The following is a 15,131-nucleotide window of genomic DNA, read 5'->3' as shown; positions in this document are numbered from 1 at the left end:
TGTTTCAATAGCAGGACCAGTCATTATGGTGACATCCTACAAGATCTTGTGATTCTCATTTTCTATCGCATCCCCGGACTTATGTTTATACCACATTTTCTTATGTTTTGAAGCCACGCACTCGGCTATCATCCCAAATCACTAGTTTGCCTACACAGTTATGCCTGCGCTTATACAGCTTTTGTGGCAGTATACCGCACATACTCAAACTCTGTAATTTTGAATTATACATAAACCCAGTATTGGAGCAGCAGTATCTGAGCATCATTGTCTACCTGCCTTCTATTAGCGTGAATGTACGTACACTGGAGTGAAGCATTAATTGTATATATACATATATATATATATATCGAATATTTATTAGAGAGTATTCATATAATAATGGAATTTCATTTCCAATAATGTAGTATATAATATGTAGGTGTCTCCTTACGTTTATATCAGTTAATCCGGACAAGATTCCCTTCCTACATTGGTCACTGTATATGGTTCTATTAACGTATACTTAGTATTTCCATCGCTTCATTTTAATTACATGAATAGTTCTTTTAGCGAACGCTGTGTAATTTGAAATAGCTGCTTTTGCTACATTGTAAAGTTTAGAAATATATAGACTAAGCGAAGTAGTAATCAACGTGACACACAACCTTCATCGGTTCTTCTATGACATAAAGTTTTATGGGTATCTGTATTCCACCAAAACAACTGAAGAATTTCATAAGAAAGTTTACAAATAATGTTGTTATTTTTATCTTTACGTTAACATAGATATACTTTTCACGCAATCGTTTATAACCTATTAAATGTACGATAAAACACCGAGAAACAATAATAAGTATAAAAGTATAATTCATCTTAAAATTCTAAGTGGCTCTATTTCAGTTCAATATTGTAGCCAAAGTACAGCCTGCTTATTTTGCTGCAATGTCTAATGAAATATTGGTTTTCAGAAAATAAATCTTTGTTGCTTTGTTGTGCAGATGGCTTTAAACATTGTAATAACTCTAGGCTAGATTTGAACAAAATGTGATTTACATTAGATTTAGCTTCGTTGACATATTCTAAGTTTCAATTTTATTTTACTTTTTAAAATAAAAACAGTATCCATGGAAACGGTAGTTTATCTTACAACACTATATATTTTAGATTGATATACCAAGATTTTAGTTAAAATGCAAAATTCACTTTACTCTGTTTGGATATTTTATACAACAACGCACTGAATTTAAATAATTTATTTCCAAACAAGTGGTTTCATTCATATTCATTTCTAGAGACACTTATTACCACCATTTGACATGCAGTGTACCAATTCTTTTTTATTTTATTCATTGTGGTTGTCTTTAGTTAAAGCCGCACTAATATAGATATATTGCATACTTTTCTAAGCACTTATATATGTGTAATTTTGTGTGTTGTATATATATATATATATATATATATATATATATAACTTAGATAACTTAGATTGGTTTCGGCTATTATCGGCCTAGTCTATGACTAGCTCATTAGCAGCCCCTGGAAAATTCTTTTAGTTAATTATTTCGGGACACCATAGACCACTCAAGCAGAGAACCTAGAATTTGTTCAGGTACCGTTTGAAAGTTGTGAAGTCTTTTTCTACTTTAATTTCTTTCGGGATAACAATAAAAAATGCAGGACAATTTGCAATGAAGAACTTGTGTCACAATATTCTTATGTGATGTGATCTCGACCTTTGTAGGAGACGCATTGCACGGGGGCCTAGTCTTGGGTGAATTGTAAACATAATACCGATATCATTTGGATAATATTGGTGGAATTGTTTCCACATGGTGCAAATAATATGTAGCACAAGGCGGTGTTGCAGAGAACAGAGCTTCAGCTGTATAAAACGAGCCCAATAATCAAGCCCCATCGTGTCATTTTTAGTGATTGACTATTGTAGCGCTTAGATCTTCATTACGTCTTGTTTATTTTAGGGGTCCACAATGGGCAGCAGTACTCGAGGTGGAGCCTAGCGAATGTGAAGAAAATGAAGATAGTTTCATGATCCCTGGATTAATAATCACATTCTACGAGCAACATCGACTTTTTTGTTGATGTGCACATGCTAGCGAAGGTTGGTGACTTCCGTTACACCTACGTCTCTAAAATTATACGATGGTTAGAGTGGGTCTCCCGACGGTAGTGTATATGGTTGTTTGAGTGTGCCCTTTCTTCCAAAGTGGACGAGCTGAAATTCTTCTTCGTTCAACTGTATATTTCAAAATGTGACCTCGTGTGTACCGTTGGCGATTTTTTTTCCTCTGTCTTCCCTTCTCTGGATCTTTCCTTCTCCTATGTTTCCGACGAAGAGCTCCGCTCGAAACGTTAAACCCTCCTTCTATCCTTCTTTCCTGAGCGTCCAATAATACTATATTTGTTCCACGTCCTCGCGTTGTTGTGTTTTTTTGTGCTTTCTTGTTTGGATTAACTTTATATATATATATATATATATATATATAATAAGGCTGAAAAATTGGATATTAAGTTGATTAACACCAATTTAAAACCAGTGGTCTAGCATATCCAAATCTGAAGGTTCAGTAAATTGAATTACATACATATGAGAGGGATGACCACTATGTGGACAATCATTATGCTAGACGTTGATCCACTATGATCTTACCACTAAGACATGTTCTCAAGACAATTTCTTAGTGAGAAGAACATAGCGGATCTACTTCTAGCATAAGGGTTATCCACATAGTGGTCATCCCTCTCATATATTTATATATATACTGAGAGAAGGAGAGAGAGGAAGAGAGAGAGGCATATATATATATATATAATATATATATATATATATATATATATATATATATACATGAGTGTTGTTTTCAATGTGTGTAAATGGTGCGTTTGGTGTTATAAATATTCATATGTTTAAGCATGCTGCTTACTTTTCAAAGAAGTCTTAATCATAGATTCATTCCAAATGCGATTTCAATTCTCATATGTAATGCGTCTCTGAATCTCTTTATAAATAAACAATATGAAATGTGCAGGGCTATATATATATATATATATATATATATATATATATATATATTATATATATATATATAATATATATATATATATATATATATATATATGTATACGTAGGTTGGATATAGCGCGAAGAAACTAGCGTTCTATATATACATGCATAACTACTGCCTCACTACTACCTGAAAGAAGGGTAGTGAATCACGTGTATGGGTTTAACGAGGAAGTTTTCTAAGCATTTTGCCAATTAAATATCTTACTCAATCCTTAGAAATCTGTATTTTCAACACGCAGGCTATTTTTATAAATGATGTCTTGATATATATATATATATATATATATATATATATATATATATATATATATATATGCCACCCCAGACACACACATATATATATATATGCCACCCCAGGCACGCCAGGATGAATATCCCCTTCAATGTAGCAAAAAGGATATGCACTACAGTCTCTAACGCAAACACCAGAGACACACGACTACAAGAACTAAAAGATACCCTTATCACCAGGAACTATCCACCTTCACTTATTGACAAGTGCATTCTACGTGCCCTTCAACTTAACATCAAGGAACTGAGACATCCCAAATCAAAGAAAAACGTACAACGAAAAGCCTTCGACACCATCCTCCACAACATACCCCTCCTAAAAAAAGACCACAGAATGAACACAATCCTCCAAATACACACGATCATAAAAAGCAAAAGACAGCCTAGATCCATGAAAAGTCTCCTAACACAAGCCCGAATTCACTCTTCAACACAGAAGCCGACAGTAAAAAAATGTGGAAGATCCAATTGCGGGATATGCGACTATCTAATTGAGGGATCAGAGTTCTCCTTCAAACAGGGACAACGGTTTACAGTGAAAAGCAACTTCACATGTGCTTCGGAGAACCTAATATACTCACTAACCTGCTCCGGGTGTCAAGAGCAGTACATAGGCCAAACAAAAAATGGTTTGCGTAAACGAATGGCCCTGCACAGATCCCAGATAAAAATTCCCCAAAACAGAAAAATAGCTTTTAGCCAACACATAGATATTTGTGCCAACAAAAAAACACCAAACTTCAGGTTTTTCCCCCTCTACCAATTTAGGGACGATACAACCTCGAGACAACGAATAAGTAAAGAAAATCTCTTTATTACAAAATACAAGCCACTTCTTAACGGGTCTACGACAAACAATTAATATACCTCAACTTTAGAATAAAAGAAATATATACACACACAAATATTACACTCCATAGAATCCATTACTAATCAGCCCCATCACAGCTATACTTTCACCCATTCATATTCTCCCTTCTCTGTTTTTTTTTCTTCTTCTTCTTCCTCTTCTTCTTCATCATCATCATTATCATCATCATCGTCGTCATCATCATCACCACCATCATCACCACCATCTTCTCCTTCTCCTTCTTCTTCTTCTTCTTCTTCTTCATCATCATCATCATCAACATTGTCATCTTCTTCTTCTTCTACTTCTCCACCTTCCACCCCTTAACCTTTTCACTAATGTCTTTCAGTATAACGCCTACGCAAATTCCATAAACAATTCCTGAATTGAACTGCGACTACTGTCAGCCACTGACCATTCAAAATACGACCATTAAGGCATTCCCAGATTTCCCCACCCCCTCTCCACATCAGCCTCCTTATTCTTCACCTATCCTACCAAGAACTCAAAACGACCTCGAACACACAAGTGCAAACAAGGGAGTCAGAGAAAGGCAGAATGCTACTTATATCTGAACACTACTACAGAAATATTCTTTTAAAAAAACTTTTCTTCTAATTTTTCTAAATTTAATTATTTAATCGTTACAGTTGAAAAGGTCTCAAAATGACCGAAACCGGTACGGAAAGATTCACTATAAAATTATCTTAGCATTTTCTATTTTTGACTTGTTTTTTCATATATATCAACTCCTGTGTTCCTTTCCACCCTTATACATACATATATATATATATATATATATATATATATATATATACTAATGCATCTGTTATACTAATAAATCTGTTTGTTTTGTACACCACCTGTTTTTCGTAACATCTCCCTATGTATGTATATAGATATATATATATAATATATATATATATACTAATGCATCTGTTATACTAATAAATCTGTTTGTTTTGTACACCACCTGTTTTTCGTAACATCTCCCTATGTATGTATATAGATATATATATATATATAACCCTGACTCTCCTTATAGCTATGTGTGTGTGTTCCGCTATACGATTCAGCCCTGAGGCTTCTGCTACACTGGAGCACCCTCTGTGTAATGACCTTTGCAATGGTCAATCTTATGTCATTGGCTTTTGGTGAAGTTGTGAGTTCGACACTGCTGCCCTCGTTTGATAGAGTTCTCTATTTAAGAGATGAGGAATTATGTATATTATTAACATTATTTACATTTTACAGATATTTGGTCTCCAATAGCGCTTATGGCTTTCTGGAGTTTGGAATCATGTGCAATGTGGAATGTTTGATGACGTTTGCTATGTCATTGATGTAGACAATGAAGAGGAGTGGGCCCAACACAGTACTCTGTAGGACAACATTACTGACTTTAGCTGAGCTGGATCGTATTCCCTCAAGCGCAACATGTTGGGTTCTGATCATCAGGAAACACTATATCCACTGCAGCAGCTTTCTACGGACTCCAATATTGGACAGTTTCTTCACAAGTATTTTGTAGTCTACTCTGTCAAATGCGTTGCTGAAATCAAGGTGTATGATATCAGTGATGGAGCTTTCTCCCAAAGCCTTTAAGATGTCATCAAAATGGTGCAGAAGCTGTGACAGGCAGTACCTGCCATCACAGAAACCATGCTGGTTGGGGTTCAGCAGATTGTTGACTTCGAGGAAGTGAGTTATTCGCGATCTCACCACCCTCTCAAATACTTTAATGATGTGAAAAGTGAGTAAAATCGGACGGTAGTTCACTGTAAGAGATCTGTTTCCCTTTTGAAGTTCCTCCAGAACTCAGCTAGAGTGGGTGCAATTTGATGTCTACACATCCTCAGGACAGTGGCCGGGAACTTATCGGAATCTACTGCCGAGATATGCTTCATCTTATTTATTTCTGTTAGGATATAAGGAGCACAAAAAGTTATGTCAGTTATGCTTAGTTCAGGGTTTACATCACTGATACTAGCAAGATCAAATGCACTAGCGTAACTGTAAACAGAGCAGTATTGTCTTTGCAGTATCTCGCATAAGGATTTTGCATCATCATGTAGAGTGTTGTTCTCATGAACCAGAACCAGGGGACCAACAGTGGAAAGAGGGTCTTTATGTTGCTGTTGTTTTTTTTCAAAATGTAAAGAACACTTTGGGATTGAATTTTATTTCCTCAATGGCCCAGTTTTCCTCAGCTGCTCTTTGTTTGTTAACGATGGTCACCATGCTTTTGTGGAGGTTATATTTTTTCGATTTGTGTAATGCGATGGCAGTCGAATGGATGTGTGGCTGTTGGCAGTATTTAAGTTGGTTGATTTTCTTGCTAATTCTTTTTATTTTTCTGATAATTGCTCTTCTATTTCTAGGGATTCTGCACATAGTTTTGTATACTGATCTTAACCGAGTATGTTTTGCGCATATATTTGTTCTACCAAATTATATGCACATTTAGGCATATGTATATAATGTACAAAGAACTTACATGCATTTCTAAATGTTTTCAAGTGACAACTGGCTTATTTTACACAAAATGTCAATGTTCTGCTCAAATACCAACAATGCCTACATCTTTTATTTTATTTCTCTTGTTCGCAGTCTTGTTTGTCATCGGAGATCTGAAAGACAAAATCTTTTTATTCGATTTGAAGAGAGTTATACACCGATAATTAAATATGCTTAAATATCCTTGTGTATATCATAATCAATACATCAATAAATTATATATATATGTGTGTGTGTGTATCCATATCTATTTATCTATCTATCTATCTATCTATCTATCTATCTATCTATCTATATATATATATACATATATATATACACACACACACACACACACACACATATATATATATATATATATATTATATATATATATATATATATATATATATATATATATATATATATATATATATATATATATATATAGGGTGAGTGGAAAGTAACAGTATATTTGAAATTCCCTATAAAATGTTTAGTAACACGGAAGTCATGACGAAAATATTTTAGAAGAGACAGCATTAATGGGTATTTCTTATTCTCTAACTGTCTTATTTCTTATTTCTCATTTTATACATTTGCTGGTCGCTTGACTGTTCAGGTGCGAGCTAAGATAGCATTAGGCTATGAAGTGCGGACTTCCATTCTTTTAGCTCAGAGATTGCGTGCATGGAGAGGCAAGCATGCGACACTATGTTCGGCGACAATACAAAGTTGTCATGCAAAGCCGATGACCATGGGTTCAGTGAAATATGTAAGAAGCAGTGGCCATCCAACTTCATCCCGATTAGCGGAGAACGTGGCAAAGGTGCAAGAAATATTTAATAGCAGCCTCAAAATTCAGTACGTCAAGCAGCTCGTAAACGCGGACTAACAAGACGCACAATACGTACAGTGTTGCATAAATAAATGAATTTTCGTCTCTGGAAACCCCATTAGGTGCAGGAGCTAAAATCTAAAGACTGTGACCGCAACATAACCATGCATATCCTTTTTTTTTGTATGCTGAGTGATTTCCGGCTAAGTTTCCTCTAAGGTAAGAGAGCCCAATGTTTTGGGGCTGTAATGGAGATCATCAGGAAGAGAGTGCTTCTTGAGGAGTTTACTGCCAACTTGTAAAAAGGTGCTCACTTCTTTTTTCAGCTCTGCATTTATATATTTAATTTTGCTGTCTGGGTGATACCATACGGAATTTTAAGGCTGTCTGCTTTGATATCAGGCCTCTACCATCTTCATTTCTTCTTAGGTACAGCTTGTCAACACCTCTGCTTCTATGGAAGTTTCTAGTGGTCAGAATTTTGCAAGTTTTCATACCTATAGAGTGGATTTTCTCTACAGACCAATCAAGTATGCTAAATGTTGGGATCAGCACTAGTACTGCAAATGCATTGTGGGATATTGTTTTGTTGTAACCGAGGTATGTCCGTATGAACGAAGTGTGATCAATAAGTATGTGGACTGTTGCCATATCAACGAAACTATAGCACGCAGTGTAAACCGACTGGCATAGGTTGACCTTGAAATCTGCTGTGTATACGCACTAAGTTTTAACGTTCTAGCTCACTTCTGCTGTTTACAGCAGAGCCTGGAAGTCGTATAGCGTGTTATCGTGGAATTGACCATAAAAGAGAAAGTCGTCAAGGTGATACCTGCTCAGAACCAGCAGAACTGAGAAAAGTGTCGCAGATTTGAGTGCAGCTCTGAGGGGATATCATCGAATCCCCATCCGTGGGGTATCAGAGGATGTGCAGATTAGTTACAGTTCGGTTCAGTCCATTATCACTGAAGATTTAGGTATGAGACGCATGTTTGCCAGGATTTTGCCAAAACTGCTTTCAGCTGACCAAGGACACACTCAGGTTTTAGTTGCACAAGATCTCTTCGATTATGTCGAGAACGATGAAAACTCTTTGAAAACTTTCCGTAGGCATCTTAGCAGGTATCACCAAGCTTTTGAACAAAAGCTGATGCAGATTGTCTGCTCAACTTCCACTACCAGGGTCAATGCGGCGATCACACTCTATACACCTTCCTTCAAAGCTTTGCAGTAACTAGCGGAAGGGAACTGGAATGTCAATACTTAGTGCGCGTGCACAAGAGAGCAGAAGGTGAATCTATGCCAAGCGGCTTCTCTCTACGTGCTTTAGTTTTGTTATTTTGACAACACTCTGGCTAATTTTTGATCAGACCACGTATGTATATATGCATGTATGTATATATGTGTGTATGTATTATATATATATATATAATATATATATATATATATATAGAAAAGGACCATATTGGGTAAAATTATATCCAATTATAACAATGACGGTCTTGGTGAAATTTGTTGATATTATTAAATTAATTATATTTCACCCTTTATCTTTACTGTATATATATATATATATATATATGTGTGTGTGTGTGTGTGTGTGTGTGTTATAATACTTGTCCTGTAGAATTACGCTCATTGCAAACACGAAAGTTTGTTAGAGAAAAAAAGCGCCCAAAATTTACTTCTCAGCTTTATACGCTGCTTTATTTTCAGAAAACATAAGCGTGTCTTGGAAAGTTATAATGGTTTTGATGCAGAATGGATTTGAAAGAAAATACAGAAAGCATATTGGCAACGAGTGCTTAATTTGAATAATAAAAACATTTACCTTCTCTGTGTAAGAATAATCACTAGATTTTTGTAAAGTGTGTATTAATGCCTTGTCAGGATATTTACTGGTCTCTGAAAATACCTTTTAGATATGTAAGAATGCGTATACCAATAGCATAGCGCATGACGTAACCGGATTTGTTTGAGAACTTTTATATCTCGTAATAATAAATTAGTGACAGAACAGTAAACATCTTACATGAAACGGAACCCATATCAAAGACAGACTTGTTTTTGAGAAATACATGCTCTATTCTGTCCGTTAATCATTGGCAAAATGAAAGTGATTGCAGAATACGCTTCAAGCACATGAGCGAAACAGTTTGATAGTATTACGACTAATTACTTTCGACTAAATATTTGAATACATTACGAGCTCTTATCTTCTCACCTAACTACAGGCTACATTTATATCATTGACAATTTGCATTACAATACGTAAGTACACATTACTACGATGTGTTGTTTAAAAGGTGCTTGCTGAAATTTAACCAGATTTATGAAGATAAGCTATGATGAAGTCTTCGCTCTTATTTTTTCATTACTAAAAATCAGACACACCCGCATATATATGACAGATATATCACACGCGCCTATACAGCATTGCATGCATATAAAGAGGCATGCGCGCGTGTATTTACAGTGTGTGTGTGTGTGTTACTTTGTGTGTCTGTGTGTGTGTTTTATGTATGTCGGATACAACAATCACTATGGACGCACTTCTTTCAAATTTTACATGCCCGTCATCAATATAGATATAGACAGCTTACCGACTGAGTACAACGTGACATATCGCGACATGAACAGATTCAAGTGCGATTTCGAAATATTCAAGAATTTTTTAAATTTGATTTAAAGACAATCATTAACGCTAATATAAAACATAATCAACTTTTAGGCAGAATATTCTAGTTAAGTATGAACAAACACTAGCATTACAAAAAGTTAAATGGGGAAAGTATGTAGGGAAACAAACGTTACAAATATGTACAGTACATTCTAGGAGTTTTACCGCCAAAATAAATTGAATTTATTTTTCTATCTATCCCCCGTGATAAATACAAACAGAGAGCTGCATCCTATTTTAACGGTGCCCCGGCAGAAACGTTAGCACGCCGGGTGAAATGCGTAGCCGTATTTCGTCTGCCGTTACGTTCTGAGTTCAAATTCCGCCGAAGTCGACTTTGCATTTCATCCTTTCGAGGTCGATAAATTAAGTACCAGTTACGCACTGGGGTCGATGTAATCGACTTAATCCCTTTGTCTGTCCTTGTTTGACCCCTCTGTGTTTAGCCCCTTGTGGGTAGTAAAGAAATAGGTACCCTAGAAAGAAATGAGGTAGTGTACGAGAAATACCGTAAGAATGACAAGATGTTATGAAGTTGATTTAATCAATTTCTCCAAAATGAATGTATCCACAGTTTGTATCAATAGTTAAACATCTCCCACCTACATATATACAAATAATGTTTTAAATATCAATGAAATTTAAAAATTTTATTTCATCTGGATTTTCTAGATTCTTAGACCACATATTTTGTCAACTAACGTTCTTTAGGAGAAGTGATATATTTCAGCAAAGTGCAGGCTTGACTCATTTTGATAGAAAAAGGAGGCTCATGCTGTTTAATATGTATTTGAGCAGGTGTATTCAGGGTTCAATTGGACAATCGAATGCATCAGTTTGACTTAGGTTATAAGCAACCGAAAAACTCTTTGTTGATATAAATTATGTATTGCTCCATATTTTATCTCTATATTAAGTAACATTTAATCAATGTCTTAGTGTCTCACATAGCTTTGTGCTCTGTGCACCACACCTATGCAATATATATATATATATATATATATATATATATGTATATATATTATTCATATACACACTCACACAACCGGCGTGCGCGCACTCACACACACACACACAAATGTGTACGTGTACGTGTGTGTTTTTAAGTAGACATAGTTTGCCGCAGCCAAATCTAAAAAAATGTGATCTGAACTATCTATTGCTTCATATATCAAATTTGCAGAAAAATTTTGACTATGAACATTCTCTTCGGCACTTACCTGTCCAATAAGTTTAGAGGCAAATCTGTTCCACTGGGATATGTAGCATATAGCTCCGACATGGCCAGAGTCTAATGACTGAAACAAGAGAAAGACGAAAAATAAAGAATAATATAATCATACTCGTTTAGTATTTCTCCTATAAACCTGCAGCGCATGATATTTGATTTAATCAAGTGAAAGATTTCAATCATAAACATCAACGTGGTATCATAGAAGCAATTTTAAGGCTACTACATATGTGTACTTAACTTCGGAAATGTCGAACAGCTGTCTCGTTGCTATTGATGGCAAAAATATCAGCAACTCCCTAGGTAACCAATTATTTTATAAAGAAAAAATAAGTTATCTCTACAAAAGGCAGAAGTGATAGCCACTAAATGTTTCATTACATATTCAAAGTTTCCGGTACTATATCACCGAGGAACCATGCTGTCTTCGAGACACTTCGTTTTATATTCGCAAACCATTTACTATTCCCAATTAAAATATAATAACATTTGAAGATATTTCGTTCGTAGACTTAGTGACCAGTGCCAAACGCATATTGTTAGTTCCTCTACAAATAATGCAAGATATAACCAACCACAGGTATTATTGGTGAAGTGATCTCTTATCTTGATATGAAATTGATTTTCAGCCAAAGATCTTAGAGAGAAGTTTGGTAATTGTCCATTAGAAATACTCCCAAGCGTATTTGGGAGATAAATCAGCAGACATAATGTGAGATAAGGAAACAATTAGTTTCCAGGGAATATTTCTTATAGGATGTATCAGTTGCGACATATTTGGCAAGCGAAGCATTCTGTTGTACGGGCTTATAGATCAAGTTTTGAAATATGTATGCACGTACATACTTGTGTGCTTGCTCGTGCATAAATAAATACATAAATAAGTAAATAGATTTGTGTGCATATATGTGCACGTGTGGCAGTATATATATATACATATATTTTGCATACGGAGTTACAAACACATACATTTTGATAAACATATATTTACACATTACACAGCCATGAACAATATATATATATAGATATAGATATCACAGTATGTATGAGAGGTATGAGATCATGTACTTATAAATATTCATACATATTTCCTGTGTTAAATCAGTTCTTTGATAAAAGAATAATTTAGTGTGAAATTAAGGATATACGGAAATATACCCAAAGGAACTTTTATTTGGGTTGATATTTTAATGTTCTTCAAGATGTTCAATTAAAATCAAAATGGTAGTGTTCTTCATTTTAAATGCGCATACATTCGAATCTCAAATCAGCGGACATTTTACAAATAATTAGTATCCGTAACCCCACTTTCAGAGTGCTTAATACTTAAGAATAAAATCTAAGGGACGTAACTTCATATATACACAATATAGATTCGATTCGAGTGTTCCGTCTCTTTAAAGCCAGTTACAAAATTCAATTGACATGTTTCTGACTTACGACACTTTGTCACCGAAAGAGATTATACTTTTGTGGTGACGTTACGAGTGATCAATATGTGCAAAGAAGTGGAGGATTGTAAGAAAGTAGTTAGATTATATCGAGAAAGGCCTGGCTTTCCGCTCGTTACGACGATTGGTGTTCCAATTGATTCCGTCAACGTAACAGCCTGCTCTCGAAATTAACGTGTAAGGGGCTCAGTACTCCACAGACACCAATACCCTTCACGCAGTTCTCAGAGAGATTCAGCGTGTGGGAAGGTTGGTTCTTTCAATTAGAGGTACAGTTCATTTTTGGTAACTACGTGAACTGGAGCAACGGGAATTAAAGTGTTTTTTCTCAAGGGCACAACGTACCGCCGGGATCCAACTCAATGCCTTACGATCGTGAGCCAAAGGCTCTAACCCCTAAGCCACGTGCCTTCCCAGAAACATGCCTGGGAAAATCTACCTGAAATTAATATTCTACATATTAACTGCAAAATCGGAAGTGAATCGCATTTTCAAGATATTGAATCGAAGCACGTTGATATGATCAATTGAGATTATTGAAGCAATTAGTTGGCACACGCACACAAAATGATCAATAGATGGAATTCGTTAGACTCCTTGGTGATGTCGTAGATGAGTGGATTTTGTTGGCAACATCTTTGGTAAATTGTCAAAACAGCCGACTTTAAGTTTTGCTTCTTATCACTAGTTTCTACACACTTTGGCTCAACGTCCGTACTGCCTTGTCTGGGTCTCTTACTTTCGTTTTCGGCATTCAAATAACTTTGGAGGTGAGAGCAATCGCAAGCAGTGCCAATGCTGTTTGAATATGTATTGGTGTTGGTTTAGTCGACTATGTAAGTATTGGGAATTGATTGACACGTCTTGTGCTAAGGTAATGTAATGCAATGTTTTACTATACGAGGGATGCTGCAAAGTTCTTGGCTTTGGGTACAAGAAAATTGCGATTATATTCAAAATATTTCTCTCTCATATTCCCCCACTTATTGCAGCGGTCCTTGAGATTTTCTAAGCCCTGTAAAAAAACTCGAAAGATCGGGCTTCCAGCCAAGCATTTCACAATACCCTTAAACTCAGGAAATTTTTAGCCTCGTCTCATTCAGTGTCGTTTCCGTAAATGTCTCTACCTCTGATGGTAGTCGCTGTACTGATTCTACTTTTGTTGCTGTTGTTTCTGTCATTACCATATTTGTGTTAATGGAGATCTCCGAAGAGCAAGGTCAGGCATTCCTCTTTTCCGCCACAGGAGTAGGAAAACACTACTCAAATTTCAGCAAACATAGTTTTGATTTAAGTTGCCTGCATAAAGCGAATTTTTTCCCATATTGAAAACAAATGGTGCGAAGGTTCTTTGTCAAATCTCTAGGTAACGACTACGGCAAGCAGTTTTGATCTCTTCTCCTTAAAAGCTGATTTGCCGTAGCTCCCTTCACTAAGTCCTTATAACTATGTTACAATATTAAATGTGATAACGGGTCTTTGGTCAGACAAAGCATTACCCAAAAGAATTTCATCAAAAAACTACTTAGCGTCAACTCTGAATCCCTGCCGCACGAATAGGGGGAGTAGCAGGAGCATACTGAAAAGACAGTATTGAGAAGGCGATAATACGGGAAGAAAATTCTTGAGTCAGAAAGCACAACTTTACAATCGTATGAAGCCATAAGAAAAGAAAAGGGTTGTCAAGATGCTGCAAAAGACAAAATAAAGACTGGAATGCAACAATTCCTAATACGATCCCGAAATATAACAGGGACACAAAACCTCCCAGCGGATATGTTTAATAACTTAGTGATTGATTAGAAGGACAAACAAGAGAAATTCTCTCAACTCACAAGGTACAAGAATAAATCTAATGATTAAAATCCCGTAGTCACGCTTCTTGAAGCCTACAAGTATTGTTACCTTAATATACTTACTGAAGTTACCGGAGGGTTCCATATTCAATAGTTATATTCAGCCCCCCCCCAAATAAAACAAAAAAAAGCAAAAAAAGGGCTTGCATCATCTTTAAATAGCCCTCCACAGATTCTGCTTGGACTAGAGTATCTTTTATAATATACCGTATAATATACCGGCTATTAGCAGTGGAAGATCGACTGATACCCATGAAAGCACGCATGGCACATCGGGAAGAGGGCACGTAATTGGGCAATGCCTAGCAAAACGAAGCTCTACATTGGCCAGCTACAAGTAGGTGAGTACTCAAAGTGCTTCGAGTAGTAAT

The sequence above is a fragment of the Octopus sinensis genome, linkage group LG1 (assembly GCF_006345805.1).
Source record: "Octopus sinensis linkage group LG1, ASM634580v1, whole genome shotgun sequence".
Taxonomy (NCBI): domain Eukaryota; kingdom Metazoa; phylum Mollusca; class Cephalopoda; order Octopoda; family Octopodidae; genus Octopus; species Octopus sinensis.
Note: the sequence above shows the minus strand (reverse complement) of the source record.